Raw genomic sequence first — 19,808 nt, 5'->3', positions numbered from 1 at the left:
CTTCCTGTTCTTCTTCGTGGATCATTTCATTTTCAATTACTTCTTGTTCCTCTTCATAATTTTCAGTGAAGTTGTTATCCTCACCAACACCAAGCTCTTGTAGAATTTTTAGTTCGAATTCTTCACCAATATTTGAATCTACATCGCTGTCATGCTCAGAATCAACTATCAGATGAACTTCGTCACAATCCTCTTCTAAGTAGTCTCGTATTTCATCGGATCCTAAAATATTCTCCATATCCACTTAAACAACATGAAAAACTCGAAATTGGTAAAGAAAATAATATAATATATGAAAATCAAAAGTAACCGTATTCACTTTACAAACTCTCTATGATATGTAAACAATGTACAGTTGACATGAGAATGAGACTGAGACAGCTGTGGACAATATGCCATCTGTTTTAATTATTATTCACTAAAAAGTTGGCTGAAGTGTTCTTTTAGTTAGAGAAATACTCAGTAGATCTCACCACTGTACAGAACAGACAGCAGTGTGAAAATATATATGTATTTTATGCAAGATATATTGTTGGCCAGTGGTGCTGGCCAGCCGAGCGTTCGATGACTTTTATGTTGGCCAGTCCCACTGGCCATCTGATCGGCTGGGACAACCCAGTTGAAATAAATCTGAGTTGCTACGCAAAATGGTCTGGTCAGTACAGCTGGCCACCCGACTGACAAAGACAACCTATACCTTAGTTTTAAGATCGCAAAGGGTTAATATAGTCATGCCTAATTACATTCAGTCATGCTCAGTTACATTTAGTCATGGCCTATTTGATGATTAATAGCAGAGAGAGAGAGATATGTGAGAGAGAGAGGCAATCTACTGACAGATTCAAGTGAAATGAACTTCTGCCAGATTTAAGTGAAATGAATATCTTACTCTCAGATGAACTTGTATATCCAAATACACATGTATCTTTAAACTCTCTAGAGAGTGATCTATGATCTTTTACATTTTTTATCGGTAATGTCATATAAGCATTTCCAGAGATCATTAGAATTATTAACAATAGCTAATGATTCATCAATATTTGAACAACCATAATGGAAATGTCCAGTTTCTAGTATATCAAGTAATTCAAAAATTTCAGATAAAATTGGAAAGTGAAGATTTTCTGTTTTTGTTAATGCAAGATCACCCACCTCATCACCCGTTGAAAATTTAATATTCTTTGCAATTGGATCAAATTCATTGAATGAAATTGTCATCAAGAGATGAGATAGTTTCTTGAACTTTGAAAAGCTATAACAATCAATGTAAATCCAAATACACATGTATCTTTAAACTCTCTAGAGAGTGATCTATGATCTTTTACATTTTTTATCGGCAATGTCATATAAGCATTTCCAGAGATCATTAGAATTATTAACAATAGCTAATGATTCATCATTATTTGAACAACCATAATGGAAATGTCCAGTTTCTAGTATATCGAGTAATTCAAAAATTTCAGATAAAATTGGAAAGTGAAGATTTTCTGTTTTTGTTAATGCAAGATCACTCACCTCATCACCCATTGGAAATTTAATATTCTTTGCAATTAGATCAAATTCATTGAATGAAATTGTCATCAAGAGACGAGATAGTTTCTTGAACTTTAAAAAGCTATAACAATCAACCATATTTTTCAGTTGAGTGTATGTACAGGTAAAACGTGATAAGAAACTATTTGAATGAACTTGTATCTGCATACTATACTACACACTTCTATAAATAGCATTGAGCTTCAACGCATGTGAGATCTGTACAGCTCAACTAACAAAGCGATACTGAACAATTAAACCTAGACATTGCAGGTACAATGGAAAATGAAAACAATCGAGTATACACTAGAAATTTATTTACACAATTCACTACAATTGTTCATCACTTATTCTTCAATTTTTATTAGTTTACTAACAGACAGTTTATGAGGTCTGTAATAGCATAGATAATCATTTATATCGTTCAAATTCACTATGATTAAGAAAATGTCTTTTAGTTGTTCCACCAAATGATGATTTTCATGAGTTGAATGTTTAATTGCAATTTCACAGGCATCATACCAATCAATACACTGTTCTAACCTCATTTCCAATTCACTATCAGCTTGCATCCACTTGCATGGGTCCATGATGAGCGAATGAAGAAACTATACATATGTCGGTACTAATATAGAGAGATTAAATGGTTCCTGCCCCTTCCCTCCAATGCAACATACACGAGCAGTATGATATTTCAATGCTTGCATACAATAAACACATTGAATTTCTTGTCCATTATAGAAAAAGCCATATCTTGCAAAGTTTTTCTTTTCTGTATTTGAATAGAATTGACATTTTTCATGCTAAGCATTCTATTGTTTTCGCACATGAAATTTGGAGATGAGTCTATATTTTTCATTATCAAAGAATTATAATGAGCCGCCGCGAAGAGCGCACATCGACCCTGCGGATTGCGATGATGAATTTCACAGGCATTATAACACCAAGAACTTGTAAAGTAGTTAAAATTTGTTTTCTCAATTTCATCCGGTAAACAACATACGTTTTTGTGTAACCTTCTAAGAAACTTAGCTTTCTCTGTACCTTTTGTGTAGATTTTATCATATCCTTCAAGATAAGATATCAATAATTCGTCTGTATAAATAAAATGTCCATCTTCCCAGCGTATTTTGTGATAATTGTTCTCTGCCCATGTTGCTTGCTTATGCAATTTAGCATTCAATTCCGACTTTGCAAATGGCGACTTGAAATGTAACACAACAAAGCTATTTACCTGATCTACGATTCCAATTCCTTTCACGATAATTTGATTAGAATTTCCCTTGAACCAATGCATGTCAACTGTTGCAAATTTTTTACAGGAGAGAGTTTCTTCCTCCTCTTGTGCTGTTTTGTCCTCCTCCATTGTCCTCCTTTGTCCTCCTCCTTCTCCTCCTCCTCCTCCTCCTCTCCTCCTCCTCCTCCTCCTCCTCCATTCTCCTCCTGTGGTTTAGGTGTACTACATCTTGAGTGATAGTAGAAGAAGTCTTGTTCGGCGTTAAGATCACACTGTGTGTCAATAGATTGTGTTTTCTTCTCAGAATTAGAAGACATTATAGGTGTACTACATCTTGAGTCATAGTAGATGCTGTCTTCCTCATCCTCCTCCTTATCAAGATCACACTGTATCCCGATAGAGCGTGTTTTCTTCTCAGAATTAGAAGACATTCTAGATGTTAACCGATCAAAGCTAAAACCTCAAATGAGTAAAATTTGAAAAATGCAATACTTATATAGCTTGTGCTCTATCGAGAAATTACTGAACTTCCTTCACCATGGAAGTAAGAGGAGTGTACTCCATGATACGATCACTGATTAAAATGCAATAAGCGGAAGTATTTGGAAGTACAGCCTACTTAAATTCCATATCTATTCTAATATCTGTGGAGGATTTCAAATGAGAAGATTGATGTGAACAGTCAATTACAATCAGGGGTGTTTTACTACAAAATGTGTCAAAATCAATCTCTGTTCCAAGCTCAGTATTGATACTATGGTTATAGTACGCCGACGCAAAATCCAAAAAACATATGGTACATCAATTCTTGTTTACCAAGGAGGTTTTCATAAGGAAAATAGTCAGAGTTCAAGTAGACCTTTGCATTTTGAAGATTACAACTATCAAATTCCGAGATTAATTCATTAATTTTATTCTTACGATCTGTTTGAAACGCTAAAACAACATACTTTGATGTGTCGAGATGGGATGCAGTTTTTACTGCCCAAGAATGAACAGTGCTATTTTGTAAATTTGGTAATTCTGAAATCTCCCAATGACGAAAGCTCAGCTTCAGCAGTGTATCAGCATCGAGCAATCTCAAAAATTTCAACCTCACATGATCTTCTAAAGTAATATAGGGAATTCTCCATTGAAGCTTTGTTATTTTTATATTAACGTTTGTTGCTTCTGTAGACTCGATGCAATTGAGATCTGTTGGTGATCTTAATAATACAAGTTCTTGTTTCAAGTTTAAAATTATTCTTTGAAAGTCTTCAAAAAATGGTAAAACTAATTTAAGAGGTACACAGAATGTAAACTTATTATCTTTTAGTGTATATCCTGCTCTGTCAAACCCAGCCAATTGATTTGTGTTCTTATCAAACATATTTTTCACTAGTATAGCTTTAATATTGTTGATGTTAATCCAATTAGTCTTGATTTAGAAATTTGTTGTCCAGCCAATTCATATCGAATTTCATCAAAGAGATTTCCAATGAGGTTACTGGATAATATATACTTAGCTTCTATTGGAGCATCCCCGGCCTTCGCAGCTGGTTTTGTACACTTCACCTCCCTCTCAATAAATATAAATGATTTGCATGGAAGACTGTACTGATCCATAGAAGCCACATGGATGCGAGCTTCATCTGAAGGTTTAATTTCTTGACCCGAATAAACTGTATGAGTATGGAACTGAAATTTAGTAATATCATTATAGAACTCTAGTTGAGATTCGACATCGAGAATTTCACTAATTGCTGCGCCGTACATGACGCCAATCTACTATAAATCCCAACTTTTCCAATATTCTCGCGCTTTTCGGTGATATAGCACATAGCTTTTTAGGTGTTGACTCTATCACGTTCGAGTCTCTAATGAGCTTCTGTGAGCAAATGCTAGTGTGAGGTTTGAAAACGAGGAATCCCATTTCAAGTTCTTTGTTTTTCACGAATGTGAAGTCTAATTGTAATTATATCTCCTCGGAAATCAATTAACAATCCTTCTTGATCAGTTAACTTTACATTAATGCTTTGAATTCTATGTGTGTTTAAAGGCATATAGATTATCGGATTAGGCGTTTCATTTATCAAATAGCCACTAGGTACTCTCGGTGAGAACTTGTATATAATATGTTTCTGTTTGCCATCGGAGTAATTCCCACAGGCTATATTGCACTCAACTACAATAGAGTCAATATTTGTTATGCTAACTAAATGCTGAGAATAATACCATTTATTCGGTTGTAATATAACATTATCAAAACCAAGCATTTTTCCTATTGAAGTAGATGATGTAAAGTCAATAGGCTTATCAGAACGAATTTCGAGCTTCATAGTATTCATGTTAGCTCTTATATTAAGTTTCTTTTTGTCACTATTCAATTTAGTCTTTAAAGCTAATATAATGTCATCAACTTCATATGCACCCGTATCAAGATCAATTAATTTATCACCATATTTGAAGGTAGAATTTTTACCTTTTATAACATTTGCAATGCTATTGTAAGTACAGAAATTAATCAATCCAATTTCCCATTCTTTATTTTTATCCAAATCGAGAATTTCTTGCAAATGTTCATAGAGATCACTTGATCTAGATCGTAATGTAATTACAAACATCTTATATGTTTTCGGTACAAATACTGGATTACAACTGGTTCGCAAAAAACAAGAGCATAAGGTGTCCACATATATTTGTATGTAATGGTTGCATGTGCTCAACATTGTAAAAAATATTTACACCTGTTTCTTTCTTCCTATATTTATTCAATTCATAAGGTGGTTGTAAATTACCAATTGGATCAAAATAGTAAACATTTGATCCTCGTTTCTTATAACCAACCCAGTGTGTACCATGTCCAGATTGTGTGTCTAAATTAACAATACAATTCTCATTTTTTAGAATTTAATTAGGTAATGTATCTATCATGTATACACCTCGTAGGGGAATTTGTAATAATTTACACCATTTTATTAGATCGTGATTGGACAATTCACCATCGATATTCATTTTTTCACCTTCTTTGTCTTTCTACGTTTTTTAACTCCTTTTTTCTTTGGGAATAAACTTACACCATATGGTGAGGAGGAGGAGGAGGATGTGGGGTTGGGCCCAATCAAAATACGACCACCACTCGAGATTGGAGGGTACGGTTTCAAATAGTAACCTCTACCTGCAATATGCTGTTTCAACTGAGCAATAGCTTTTTTCCTTATTGAGCTGCTCTGAGTTTTCCTAACACTTGTGCTCTTCTTCTTCTTTCTCAAACCACCGCCAAACGCTGCTTCAGCTTTCATCATGTTTGTTACAAGATAACTAAGTGCTTTTTCACTTGTAGATGATTTTGGATTCTTGAATATTTCCCATGCTGTGTTTGCAAGAGCTCTGTCTGCAATCGCTTGCGACTTATTATCACTATTTTGAGTGTATGCTATATCATGTACCTTACAGGCTCTATCTAATGAATTTATACCTTGATCGCCTCTCTTTAACCTTTCATTAACCTTTGTGCCAGGGCCACACCACTGATAGCCAGGGAAATGGGATTCAATGGGGGATGCGTTTATCAATTTATTTATAATAGTTGATGTAATGTCCCCCACAGTACCCGCTATACCTTTGACAATTTCGCTAGCCGAACTCAAGATTCCTCTCCCTCGTTTCCTAGAGGATAACTTTCTTCTACATACCATTTTTCATTACCTTTCAACTCAATAGTTGAACATCGACTGAGGTTAATTAATCAAACACTTAACCTCAATCGAGAGACAAAGAAATTGTCTCACTATGTGCTTTATATATTACTACAAAGTTGGTATGTTTTAATCAATAGGGAATACAATTTTCTATCATCATGTGTCTTATTAACACACTTGTTAAGTATGTTGTAAGTTTTGTAGAAATTGCAAAGAATTGAACGTTCATCAATCATAAATCTATACCAATGTCTTAGACTAACATCGAGAGAAGCATCTGATGAATTGACACATGATTTGATATAAGATAATGTATGATTTCTTACTAGCAGTGATTCCTGCATCAATTGAGGTGTTTCCAAATCCCTAATCTTATTTCGTACATTTTGTATAGATTCCAATATTCTCTTACTATCATTTTGCATTGAATCATATTTTTTCAAAGCAATATGGGAAAGTAATAGCATATTCACACAACATATTATAAAGAGAAAAACAAATAAAACTCTCCATATGATTATCTTCATTGCACAACTTCTCCATTCAAGTGTTGTAAGCATACTGATAAAAATAGATTGCAATATCTATAGTGAGTGTATAGCGCAAACAGATGGAAGAGAATCTCGCAACAAGGTCAAGACTGACATGTGGTGCATGCGCGTGCGCGCGCAGCAGCAACTATAAAATAGCTTCTCTTGTGACTGAACACTCAATGACTGTACAAGAGCATTACTATTCTTTGCATGAACTATTCTACATTCATTGAGTGTTCAGTTACAAGAGGATCTATTCTTGCGTGAACAGTGTACTATTCTACATCTTCTTCTTTGACACAACAAACAGGTGAGAATTGAAAACAATTTTTATAAAAACAATATTACAATTTATTATTATTAATCACTACAATATTTACATTATATACTACTTGTGAAGCATCTCCCGCAACATGGTATGAGAACAAGATTGTTACATTTTAACAATCTTAATGTCACTCCATGTAGCGGTGACATGCTTCACCACTATTCCTAAATTTTTACACTTAGAATTAAATTTAATAACTTTTACGGGGGAAATTATGGAAGAAAATCTCTGAGGTAGATATACCTCAGAGATTTTCTTTGTAGAAGCGATTTTTATTTTTAATATAATTCGTCTACCATGGTGATTTGTTTCTTCACGCACAGAGATGATACTATGCGGGACATCTTCCGCCACCTCGCGGAGAGGCATCCAAGGTTTTGGTGATGGCCTATTGATGATTGCGATAAAGTCATCATCATCATCATCATCATCCCGCGCTGCCGCCTCCTCTAGTAGGGGGCCATGGAGGAGTTCTCACACATGCGTTTCTGTTGAATGAAAATCTATGATTAGTAACTTATTATAATTTGTTTCAGATTATCAACTACTTGTGATCAACAGATTATTGTCATAATCTCAACATGATATCATCAGATTGACAAGACATTCTCTACATCAGATTATCAACTACTTGTGATCAACAGATTATTGTCATAATCTCAACTTGATATCATCAGATTGACAAGACATTCTCTACACAGAGTGAGTAATATCAGTTATTGAAATAATATTTCTTGCTTCATATTGCAGAATCCAATAGTGATGCATACATCAAATTAATAAGCAAACTCTTTCAATGTACATTGCAACAAATAACTATCAACTGAATCAGTAATTTTCTCAACACATCACTTCAATATTATAGCAAAAAATGCATGATTAGTACAAATAATATGTAAGCATCATAATAATGAAATCAAAATATTCATCTCATTCAATTTTTTTTGACTGAACTCTAATCAACTAGTAAGCTTGATCAGTTCAATTTCAAAAAGTAATCATTATAATATTCATGAATTCAAAATATACACATCTTAACTGAAATCTAATCATTTAATATCACATTGTGCATGCATGTAATACAAAGACATCTATTGGAAATTAGTCTTTTTCTCAGTAAAGTATTTATTAGATAGTAGCATGCATTCAACCTAATCACTTCAAATAATTATATTTCTTGATTTCATAAAACAATTTATGCTCAATTCAAATGAATATATCAATGTTATCATCATATTCATGAACTCAAATATACATCTTAACTGAACTCTAAAGTTGAATAGTTTCATTTCCTATATTACAATTCATTATCAAGAAATAATTCTTTATTTTTCTAATCATGATTTTTCAGAACTTACTTCTTTCCTGATACTACTACTACAATGCACTTAGGAATCACTAATATCTCGATTCTGATTAGGAATTACTTATACAACAGAATGCATATTGTACAATATCCAGCTTGTTTTCCCACAGCATCTTCTTTTTCATCATTCGTCTTTTCTTTTCCATTATAGCTCATCTTTTTATATATACAAAACGGAACATGTATCACTTTTTCATAAGGATTTTCAATAATATATTTGCAATATACACATTGCAGATATGATTTCTCATGTAAAAAGTATCCATTTATTGCAAAATAGTCTGCCCTATCAATAAATACCGAGAGCTTGAATGATTCTGGACGATGGAAAGTTAAAACTTGTTCTTCATATTGTCGTAGAATATTGATATTGAAATTCTCCTCTTCACATGAAATATTATCTTCTTTGCGCCATCCACAATTTGAACTGCATCGCTCATGTTCCTTATTAGGATTGTCTGTTGCCAACCAATTTTCTAAATATACTGAACAAAACACACATTGAACAACGTCAGGTGCTCGCACAAATTTAAAACCCTGTTTAGCCATATTTTGAGGTGACAACAGACTCAATTCTAATTTCCAACGATTATCAAATGTTAATAACCTCGATCGCTCGTGCATGAAAATCTGATCCTGAGATAACTTTTTTTGCACTGTACTTGCAGCTTGTTAAATCACAACTGATTTTCAGATTAATGTTTACTTGTTTTTATATCTTATTCTGTGCCATAGTAATATATTCTTTGTTTGTTTTCAGCAACCCGCTAGTAGCAGAGATGGAGCATAGCAGAGAACACAGGTTTGGAGCCATGAGTTCGCGAGCAATTCGCCATCGCATTTCCTTCGAAAACGTAGCACCTGACATTGAAAATATGCTTCAAAACTCAAAAGCTCGTGTTTTCGAGATAATAAGAAAACACGCTGCACGTTTCGAAGGAAATGTGAAATGGTTTTTAGTATTAAATGTATTATTGTATAAGATGGTAGTTTTAGAATCAGAGGAATCCGAAGCTGTTTCATCCATTGTGAATCTTCATAGCTACTCAGCCATAGGCTTGAATGTCTTAGAGAGTTATGACGAATTGAATGAACAATTTATGTTAGCAGTTAGGAGAATTTTAAGTTCATTCGATAACTTTGTTCGATTTGGGAGTGGGTGGGTGTTGAAGAAGATTGACTCGCTTGATGTGAATGTGATTAGATATAATCCAATATACACAAGCAGTTATATTCAAACACCCCAGTTCATCAACAATAAGAAATGTGTTATCAATGTCAAAAATCTTCCTGATAAAAAGTGTTTTCTGTGGAGTGTTCTAGCCTATTTTCACCAAAAACCAAATAACAGACACTTAACGGTGAAATATTTGAGCAAATTTGCTCACAGGCTGAACACTCGCAGAGTTAATTTTCCAACCACCGATTGCGACATAAAGAAATTTGAAATTCTTAATACAGACATCGCAATTCATGTTATCGCGTATGACAACAAAAAGTTTTTCCCTTATCGAACAAGCATATTCCGTATGCGTAAATACCAAATTAATCTTTTAATGTTGAAAGGCGATGCAGGAAAAACACATTTTTGTTTAATTAACACTGCGAATGGGAAAAACGGATTGTCGCGTCTTCTTTCTCACCTTTCGAAGGCTAAAGCATAAGTGGATGTTTGTAATTTCTATTTTCACAGATTTACAACAAACAAATCTAAAAATTGTGATGGGAAAGCAAATTTGATGAGACATCTAGAGCTTTGTTCAAAGTTCCAGTCTCAGAGAACTTCATACCCAAAACGAGGTGAGACAATCAAATTTAAAAAACTCGGTTTGACTTTGAAGAAAAAGTATACAATCTACGCGGATTTGGAAACATTTGTTGTGAATATGGATGGTAATGAATCTGAGGATGTACCTATCATCAGAAGTTACACCAAGAAAACGGCGATTTATTGAGTGCGGATATAAAATGTGATATTCCGATGGAGCATTTAAGTGAACGTCAGCAACGCGAATTCCAAAACGCTGATAAGTGTGGGCTTTGCGATGAAGTTTTTACCGAAACAGACACAAAGGTACGCCATCATGCACATGAAAATGGAAAGTTTTTGTGTGCTGCTCATGTGTCGTGTGGTTTAAATACTCGAACTGATGATACGATTAGCTATTACTTCCATAATTTTAGCGGATTTGACAGTCATTTTATTCTAAAAGCTCTCGGAAAATGTAAAAAAGAAATTTCCTGTATCGCCAATACATCAGAAAGATTTTTGACATTGACAGTGGGGAAAATCAAGTTTTTAGATTCATATAAATTTATGAATGAATCTTTAGAAGTATTAGTGCGCAACTTGGTAGATAGTACAGATATGGAATCGAAGTTCAAACGTCTGTTTTCAGTATTTAATGACCCCGATCTCGAACATAGGCAACTCTTGTTAAAAAAAAGAGTATATCCCTATTCGTACATATCTTGCCCTGAAAAATTTGCTGAGACTTCTCTCCCTCCGATAGAATGTTTTTATAATGATCTTAACGATACACCCCTCTACCCCAAAGAATATGAGCATGCACAAAGAGTTTTCTCAACATTCAAGTTGAAATCTCTCGGCAAGTATCATCATTTCTATCTGTGCCTAGACGTCATGCTATTAGTTGAGGTTTTCGAAGAAATAAGATCAACGCTTTTCAGGTCATATGGCCTCGATGTGACTCATTTTCTTTCGCTTGCTCATTACACTTGGAATTGTATGTTAAAGTTCACCCGGGTTGAACTTCAATTGATTAGCAATCCCGATATACATCTATTGTTTGAATCAGGAATGCGCGGTGGTGTTTCGTTTATTGGCAAGCGTTATTGCGAAGCCAATAACAAACACATCCCTGACACATATGATCCCACAAAACCAAGTAACTATTTGCTTTATATAGATTGTAATTCTTTGTATGCCCACTCTATGAATCAATTCTTACCTTATGGAAATTTCAAGTTCCTCTCAGAGGAAGAAATCCATGCTCTTGACTTTACAAATTTGGAGAGTGAATCAGAAACTGGTTATGTAATTGAATGTGATCTCAAGTACCCACAGGAGTTACATGATATGCATGCCAATTTCCCTCTCGCTCCACTTCATCAAATTCCTCCTAGCAAATTGTTCTCCGAGTACCAAACCAATGAGAACGGTCAAACTCTGACTAAAAAACTCATGAACACACTTTTTGATCGAGAGAGGTACATTGTTCATTACATGAATTTGAAACTGTACCTTCAACTCGGATTGCAATTAACAAAAGTACATTGAGTCATTAGCTTTTCCCAATCACCTTGGTTGAAGAACTACATTGAGTTCAATACCTGTAATAGGCAATCCGCGAAAAATAAATTTGAAGTCTCTTTTTTCAAACAGATGAGCAATTTAATTTATGGGAAGACACTACAGAATAGTCGGCTTCATTGTTATGTTCAAATTATCACAGACGCCAAGCGTCTAGATAAGTACATTTCAAATCCCCTATGTAAACGCTGGCAGATAATAAGTTCGGATGTGATTGCGGTTTTCTTGCGAAAGTTGGAACTAAAAATGAATAAGCCAATCTATTCAGGTTTCTGCATCCTATATTTGAGTAAACTACACATGTATGATTTTTTCTATTGTAAATTGCAAAAAATCATACCATGGCAACGCATCCAGCTTTGTATGACTGATACAGATAGCTTCCTCTTATCATTGGAGACACCCGACGTCTACCAACTGATAAGAGAAAATCTAGAATTGTTTGACACTTCAAATTACCCAGCTGAGCACGAATGCTTCTCCAATGAGAGGAATAAAGTTGTAGGGAAATTTAAGGATGAGGCAGCTTCAATTCCTTTAAAATCTTTTCTGGGTTTACGGTCGAAATTGTATTCATATCTTGTAAATAATGAGAAGGAGGAAACTGTAAATAAGTGTGTAGCAAAAGGTGTGAAGACACAAGTGAAAAATAGAAAACTTAGTTTTGACTTGTATAAGAAATGTTTGATTGAACGATGCCAACATATAGAAAAGTGTAATATGTTGAGATCCTTCAATCATAACATGCATCAAATTGAATGCGCAAAGGTTTGTTTAAGCCTGTTTGATGACAAGCGCTTTATTGCAGAGAACGGAATTGATACATTACCATTCGGTTACTACAAAATAGCAAACTGATGGCACAGATCAGTGTGTGTGTAACGAGGTAGTGACCAACACATCGAATTCTGTTTCAAGCGTGTCTTCACACAAAGAAGAAGAAGAAGAAGAATAAGTAATATTAGAGCAAAATTAGCAGCAGAGCTTCACTCTGCTGCACGTGTAAATTACCCCACACGTAGATATGAGTTGAAGAATGAGAACGATTTATATCAATCAGATCTGATTGAGATGGGTAGCTTATCTAAATTCAATAAAGGATATCGTTATATTTTAGTTGTTATTGATTGTTTTACTAAGTATGCTTATTGTATACCTTTAAAGAATAAGACTGCACAAAGTGTTTATAATGCACTCGAACCCATTATTTGTAAGAATAAACATATGTGTTTTTTCCAGACAGATGGAGGGAAGGAGTATTTCAATAAGCATGTGAAAGATTTGTTAGATAAGTATAATATCAAGCATTATTCTGTTTTTACTGATAAGAAAGCTAGTATCGCTGAGAGATTTAATCGTACAATAAAATCAAAAATATATCGATCTTTAACTGAACGTGGGAGTAAAAACTGGGTTAATAACTTACAAAATATTGTAGATGATTATAACAATACAGTACACAGTAGCATTGGAATGCGACCTAAAGATTTAACTAAAAAACATCGTAAACGTGTTTTAGATTCACTAAACTCTGCATTTAATAGACAATTCAAATTAAAAGTGTTGAAACCAAAATATAAGCTAGGTGATATTGTGAGAATTTCTAAAAAGAAACAGATAGGCTATTTGATAAAAAATATCTTATGAATTGGTCACCTGAATATTTCCGAATTGTGAGCATACATCCCACAAGACCTATCACTTACTCATTAAAAGATCTTAGTGGTGAGATGATACAGGGTAGGTTTTATCAAGAAGAAATTAAAAAAACACTTTTGAATGAATCTGAAAGAAATGTTTATTTGATAGAAAAAATATTGAGACGAGATAAGGATAAGTTGCTTGTGAAATGGATTGGATTTCCACAACCATCATTCATAAATCGAGAGAACTTATTAGAGTAAGATTGTAAATAATAATTAGAGTAAGATCACATGGTATAATTTTATCAATTCACATTTGTTGTAAATAATTAGAGTAAGATCATATATGATGTAAATAATGTACATTATAATTATAATTATCTATCCACATTTGTTGTAAATAATTAGAGTAAGATCATATGATGTGAATAATGTACATTATATAATTATCTATCCACATCTGTTGTGGATAATCATTGTAATATTCTTTACATTGTGTGTGTGTTTTTCAAATAAAAACAACTTGAATTGAATGTTCGCTCTTTCATTTTCTCATTTTTGTCATAGAGAAGTGTGAAGTACTAGTAGCATGTGGCACAAGGTGACTAGATGTTGAATGGGTAAGTACATGTATGTGTGTCACCTAGAAACGCTTCATTAGCGAGTGAACCAGACACATAAAACATTTCGTTCTGTTTGTATATCTCACTTTCTCAACATGAACAAACTCGTCATTGTAAATTTCGATAAGTTAATTGCACAAGAGGAAAAGCCTGTATGGTGTAAGAATGGTACATTGATACCACATAACACTAGAATTCTCATCGTAGGGCCATCTGCATGCAGTAAAATGAATTTATTGTTCAACTTGATTTTTTCCAAAAATGGATTGAGATTTAAACATATTTATTCAAATACTAAAAGTCAATATCAAGATAAGTACTTGTTTTTAAGAAAAGTCTTTTCAAAAATGAAAGGTATTGAATTTCATGTCAATGATATTCCCGAGAGTATTCCGCACCCGAATAAAATACCACAATTTTCTCTAGTTATATTTGACGATTTACAACTTAGTCACACACCTCAAATAAGAGATTATTTTACTATGGGTAGACATCGTAATATTGATACAGCATATTTAATTCAAAGTTATTGTGCAACACAAAAACATTTCACCAGAGATAATGCAAATATGATTGTTATATTCAAAATTGATCAATTATCACTCAAATTAATACATAGAGACTATGTGGGTGAAGATATTTGCTTCAGAGATTTCAGTAAATTGTGTTCAAATGAGTGGAATTCTAAGAAGCATAGTTTTCTTACTATTATGACTGAATGTGTAGCTAATAGTGTAAAATATAAGAAGGGTCTGGATAACTTTATTGACATTCAGTAGGGAGTGAGTAGCAGTGAAAGAATGAGGATGTCTCGTAGAAGACAAAACGCTAGTGTTGCTCTAATCGATAAGATTAAGAAATAGAGGAAAGTTATTAGAGATAAACATAGAAGCATTGTACATTTTGAAAAGCAATCTGACGATTACAGAGAAAAACTTTTCAAACTGATTATCACACCTCTAGTTGAAATGGGGAAAACTAAATCTTCTCACCAATCTGATCAGAGTTTTATACCAAAAAAGGGGGAACAAGAAGAAGAAGACGAAGAAAGTATGGAACTAGGAGAAAAACATGATGATGATATTAGTGAAACAATAGAAGTTGCATCACCATCAGCAGCTGAAAAAGATCTAAGCATGAACGAATCAAGTATATTTAATTCAACTAGGCTTGAGAGTGATACAAGCAGCAAAATAAAGAAGATAAAGAATCAAGTGCTTGCATAATATTTGTATACATTTCAATACTCATAGTGAAAAATTGGATAACTCGATTCCTTATGGAATTTCCTATGATTCTGACCGAAAATTATATTTTATGGGTGAGATGGTTGTTAGCTTTGATAACTACTTCTTTTATATTGATGACGAAAAATTCTGAATTACACATGGTCTATTAGAACTGTTATTTGCCCAAAGACCAAATTCATATCTCTTTGATGAAAAAGATCTAAATAAATACAAGAAGATTTTATCAATAACAAAAGTTCATTTGGATAGACGAGGATATGTGAAACGTAACAGTGGTGTAAAGTCTCGCTTAATTCAAATGCTGTTTCCTGTTAAAAAAACAAGTAAAAGAGGTTCAGGGTTATTGAAATTTGCAAAAAATACTTCTAGCAATAGAATTTACCAATATTATGACAACTATGATGAATTGGTTCAGAGACTTCATTTTTTAAAATCATCAAAACTTGCTGGAGACTCGGGTCATGATGTTGAGATTGCATCAATTATAGAGGAATTGCGTGAAGGTAAAATTATTGTTTAGTTGCAGAATGAGTGTGCACAGATTTGGAGGTAAAAGCGAGAGAGTCGCTGCGAAGAAAGACATTGTATGGAATGAACCAGATCTTACCAGTTTTAGTGAGAGAATAATACAGGCAATTAATCAACAGGGTGTTAGTGAATCTCTGCATTCGTATTTAGATTCACAATTATCTAATATAGTTAAGAATATTGGATTGAACAAGATCGAAAAGGAACACATCTTCAGTACATTACAACAGTTATCTGACAATATCGATAGGGGAGTTAAAGAGAAATCTATTAATTTGGAGAATTCTCTTCATGATCTCAAATCAACAACAGAGATATTCAGATCGCACTTGAATACGATCAACGATAATAAAGTTGACAAGAATTATTTGGATGAGAAATTGAAAGTTATCTCAGACAAGATTAAAGATTTGCAAGTATTAGATAGAAATTATCTAAATACCAGATTGAAACAGCTTAGCACAGAACTTTTCACTAGAGTAAATGAAACTCATTCATTATCGGTTGATAAGGAATATTTGGATAAAACTGTGCAGGCATTGAATAACATTGTTATAACAAAACAAGAGTTTGAAGATCGATTATCTGCAATGACTAATACGATAAAGACAAATCTTATGGAGGGGATTGAACAATTTGTTTCAAAAAACGATTTGAATACATTGCTAACTATGTTTAGTGAAACTTATGTATTGAAAAATGATCTGAGTAGTGAAATGCAAGCATTCATTAAGAAAGATGAATTACAAGCTACAGTCAAATCAATTTGTGAGGAATTAGCATCTCCAATTTAAAATACAGAGAATGATGAAGTGACAAGATTACAATGTTCAGCTGCATTCACCGATTATCTCACTTTATTTATACATCGAATAGCCTACCAAATAGTACGGAATTATGCTAAAGTTAGCTTTCATATGAATTGGATTGAGGCAAAACAACATAATTTGACAGAAGATCAAGTAGGTGATTTAATTACTGATAAAATGGGTCTCTCAATCTACGGCGATGTTCTAAAACCCTAAAGTTAGAATCATATCAATCTTTAACCGATTTTCACTATGAAAATTGCTTGGGAGAAATTGCATGAGAAATAGCTAGCTACATTCTATTTCAATGTGAGAGAGTGTTCACATGCATTTTTTCCAAGGTGAAACAAGATTATGCACGAAACGTGTTAATGCTCGAATTTGAGATGAATTAGAGCAGAGATGCATTCATCCTTGTGAGCTCTGTGAAGTAAAATCGCAAAAACGTGCCAATGATCGAGTATTGAATTAGACCGGAACCGCATTCGTCCTTGTAAGCTATGTGAAGTAAAATTGCAAAACGTGACAATGCTCGAGTATTGAATTAGACCGGAACCGCATTCGTCCTTGTAAGGTCTCTGAAGTGAAATTTTGAAACATGTTAATCATCAGCCAAGAGGAGAATTGGTGCGTAATGATAACGTCCAAGGTTGTCTCACGGTAAGCTTATCTATAAACGTTGCTACATAGTGCTGTGAGATGAGTGAAAACTACAACAAGAAATGACAAACTTTGATATGCCAATGTTTTTCAGTTTGATTGGTTCTATGTTAAAAATGTAAGATTTGGTGAGAATGATTCAATTTATATCAATATAGATTCAGAAAAGAACTTTGAATTCACTATTATTCTTTCAAAAGAATATTCAACTGTGCTGAATACACACACATAACATAAAGAGTTTTGAAAAGATGGGATTTGAATGTTACTGCTGGACATGTATTCTTGAAAGAATGGTAAAATCTCATCCTAGTTGTCAAGTACATCTAGAATTTATGACAGTAAGAAGTTCGTTTCACTTAAATCTGGCAGTGTTCGTTGTGTGTACAACCCACTGCTTCACATCATTGTCAAGAACATGTTTCAGTTAAATCTGAGAGTAAGATATTCATTTCACTTAAATCTGGCAGAAGTTCGTTTCACTTGAATCTGTCAGTAGATTGGCTCTCTCTCTCTCTCTCACATATCTCTCTCTGCTATTAATCATCAAATAGACCATGACTAAATGTAATTGAGCATGACTGAATGTAATTAGGCATGACTATATTAACTAGAGCATGACTAGAGAGAGAAAGAGAGAGAGAGTATCATCGTTATCATCTTCTCCATCTTCTTCTTCTTCTCCTTCCTCTTCCTCTTCTTCTTCTTCTTCATCTTCCACCTCTACTCCTTCTAGAGAGAGAGAGCATCTTCTCCTTCTAAGGGGTGGTGGAGGGGTCAGGAGAGGGGCGCAGGAGGGGGCGGGAGAGGTGCTGCAGGAGTGGGGTGGTGGTGGGTAGGTAGGATGGGTGCATGGGGAGGGGGGGAGGGGGGAAAAGCGCAAAAAAACGTCCCAGCATCCGTAAATAAAGACTATTGACAATGCTTGCAATACTTCAAAACTGATGAGAATGTTATTATCTTGGGAGATATGAATATTGACCTGAATAGTAATACAAATAAAGCAAACGAATACTTTAGCATTTTATCATCCATGGGATATAAATCCTACATAAATAAATCAACAAGAATAAATAATAATTCAGAATCTTGTATTGATCATATATTTTTTAAAAATAAACATTTCAATTCTGATGATGTTACTGGTTTAATATTCAAAACAAATATCACAGATCATTTTTTCACATGTCTTCAAGTCGGAGTTACCAATAGTATTAAAAAAATAAATTGCGAACAACTTATTAAAAAAATAAATTATAATATACTCAAATCAAAATTGGAAAATGAGAATTGGGAATCTATGTTGAATTCTGAGTCAAATATTGATGAGCTGATCGATGTTTTTACAAACACTCTCACTCAACATATAGAAAATAGCAGCACTTATAAAACTATACCTCATAAACTTAAACCTTTGAAACCTTGGATTACCAAAGGTCTAATAATTTCTATACGTACATGTGATAAAATGCATAAAAAACTAAGCAGGCAACCTTTCAATTACAATTTAAAATTAGAATATACAGCCTACAAAAAACTGTTAAATAAATTAATAACTGATTGCAAATATGATTATTATAAAACAAGAATTGATGAATGTAAGGGTAATAGTAAAAAAACTTGGAAGTATATCAATGAAGTTATGAATAATGAAAAATCATCAACCAAGCCCAAAATTGATCCGAAAACTCTCAATGATCACTTTGTTCAGGTGGGAAAATCCTTTGCACAAATACTCAAAAATGAAAATCTCAAAGACACATCATCAACCCTTAATACACATTCCACTTCAGCTCCTCTATCATCACCACATTCTTTTTCCTTTTTTCCAACAAATGAATATGAAATAATAAAGGTCATTAAAACACTAAAAAATAGCTCTGCTGCGGGCATTGACACTATAAGCAATATCTGTTTGAAAATAATTGCCTCATACATTGCTAAGCCACTTAACAAAATAGTAAATAGATGCTTCGCTGACGGCATTTTCCCTGAAAAATTCAAAATTGCAAATATAATACCCCTATTCAAATCTGGCGATCCCAACAATCCTACAAACTATCGTCCTATAAGCCTACTAAATAATTTATCAAAAATATTGGAAAAACTTATAAAAATCTGACTAGTTAGTTACCTTAATAAATACGAAATCATTCATAAAAACCAGTATGGCTTTCAAAAAAACAAAAGTACCCAAGATACTATAACAACTATAGTCAATATTATATCAAATAACTTTAACAATAATAAAAAAACATTAGTCATTCTATTAGATCTCTCAAAG

The sequence above is a fragment of the Nilaparvata lugens genome, chromosome X (assembly GCF_014356525.2).
Source record: "Nilaparvata lugens isolate BPH chromosome X, ASM1435652v1, whole genome shotgun sequence".
In the NCBI taxonomy this organism is placed as follows: Eukaryota; Metazoa; Arthropoda; class Insecta; order Hemiptera; family Delphacidae; genus Nilaparvata; species Nilaparvata lugens.
Note: the sequence above shows the minus strand (reverse complement) of the source record.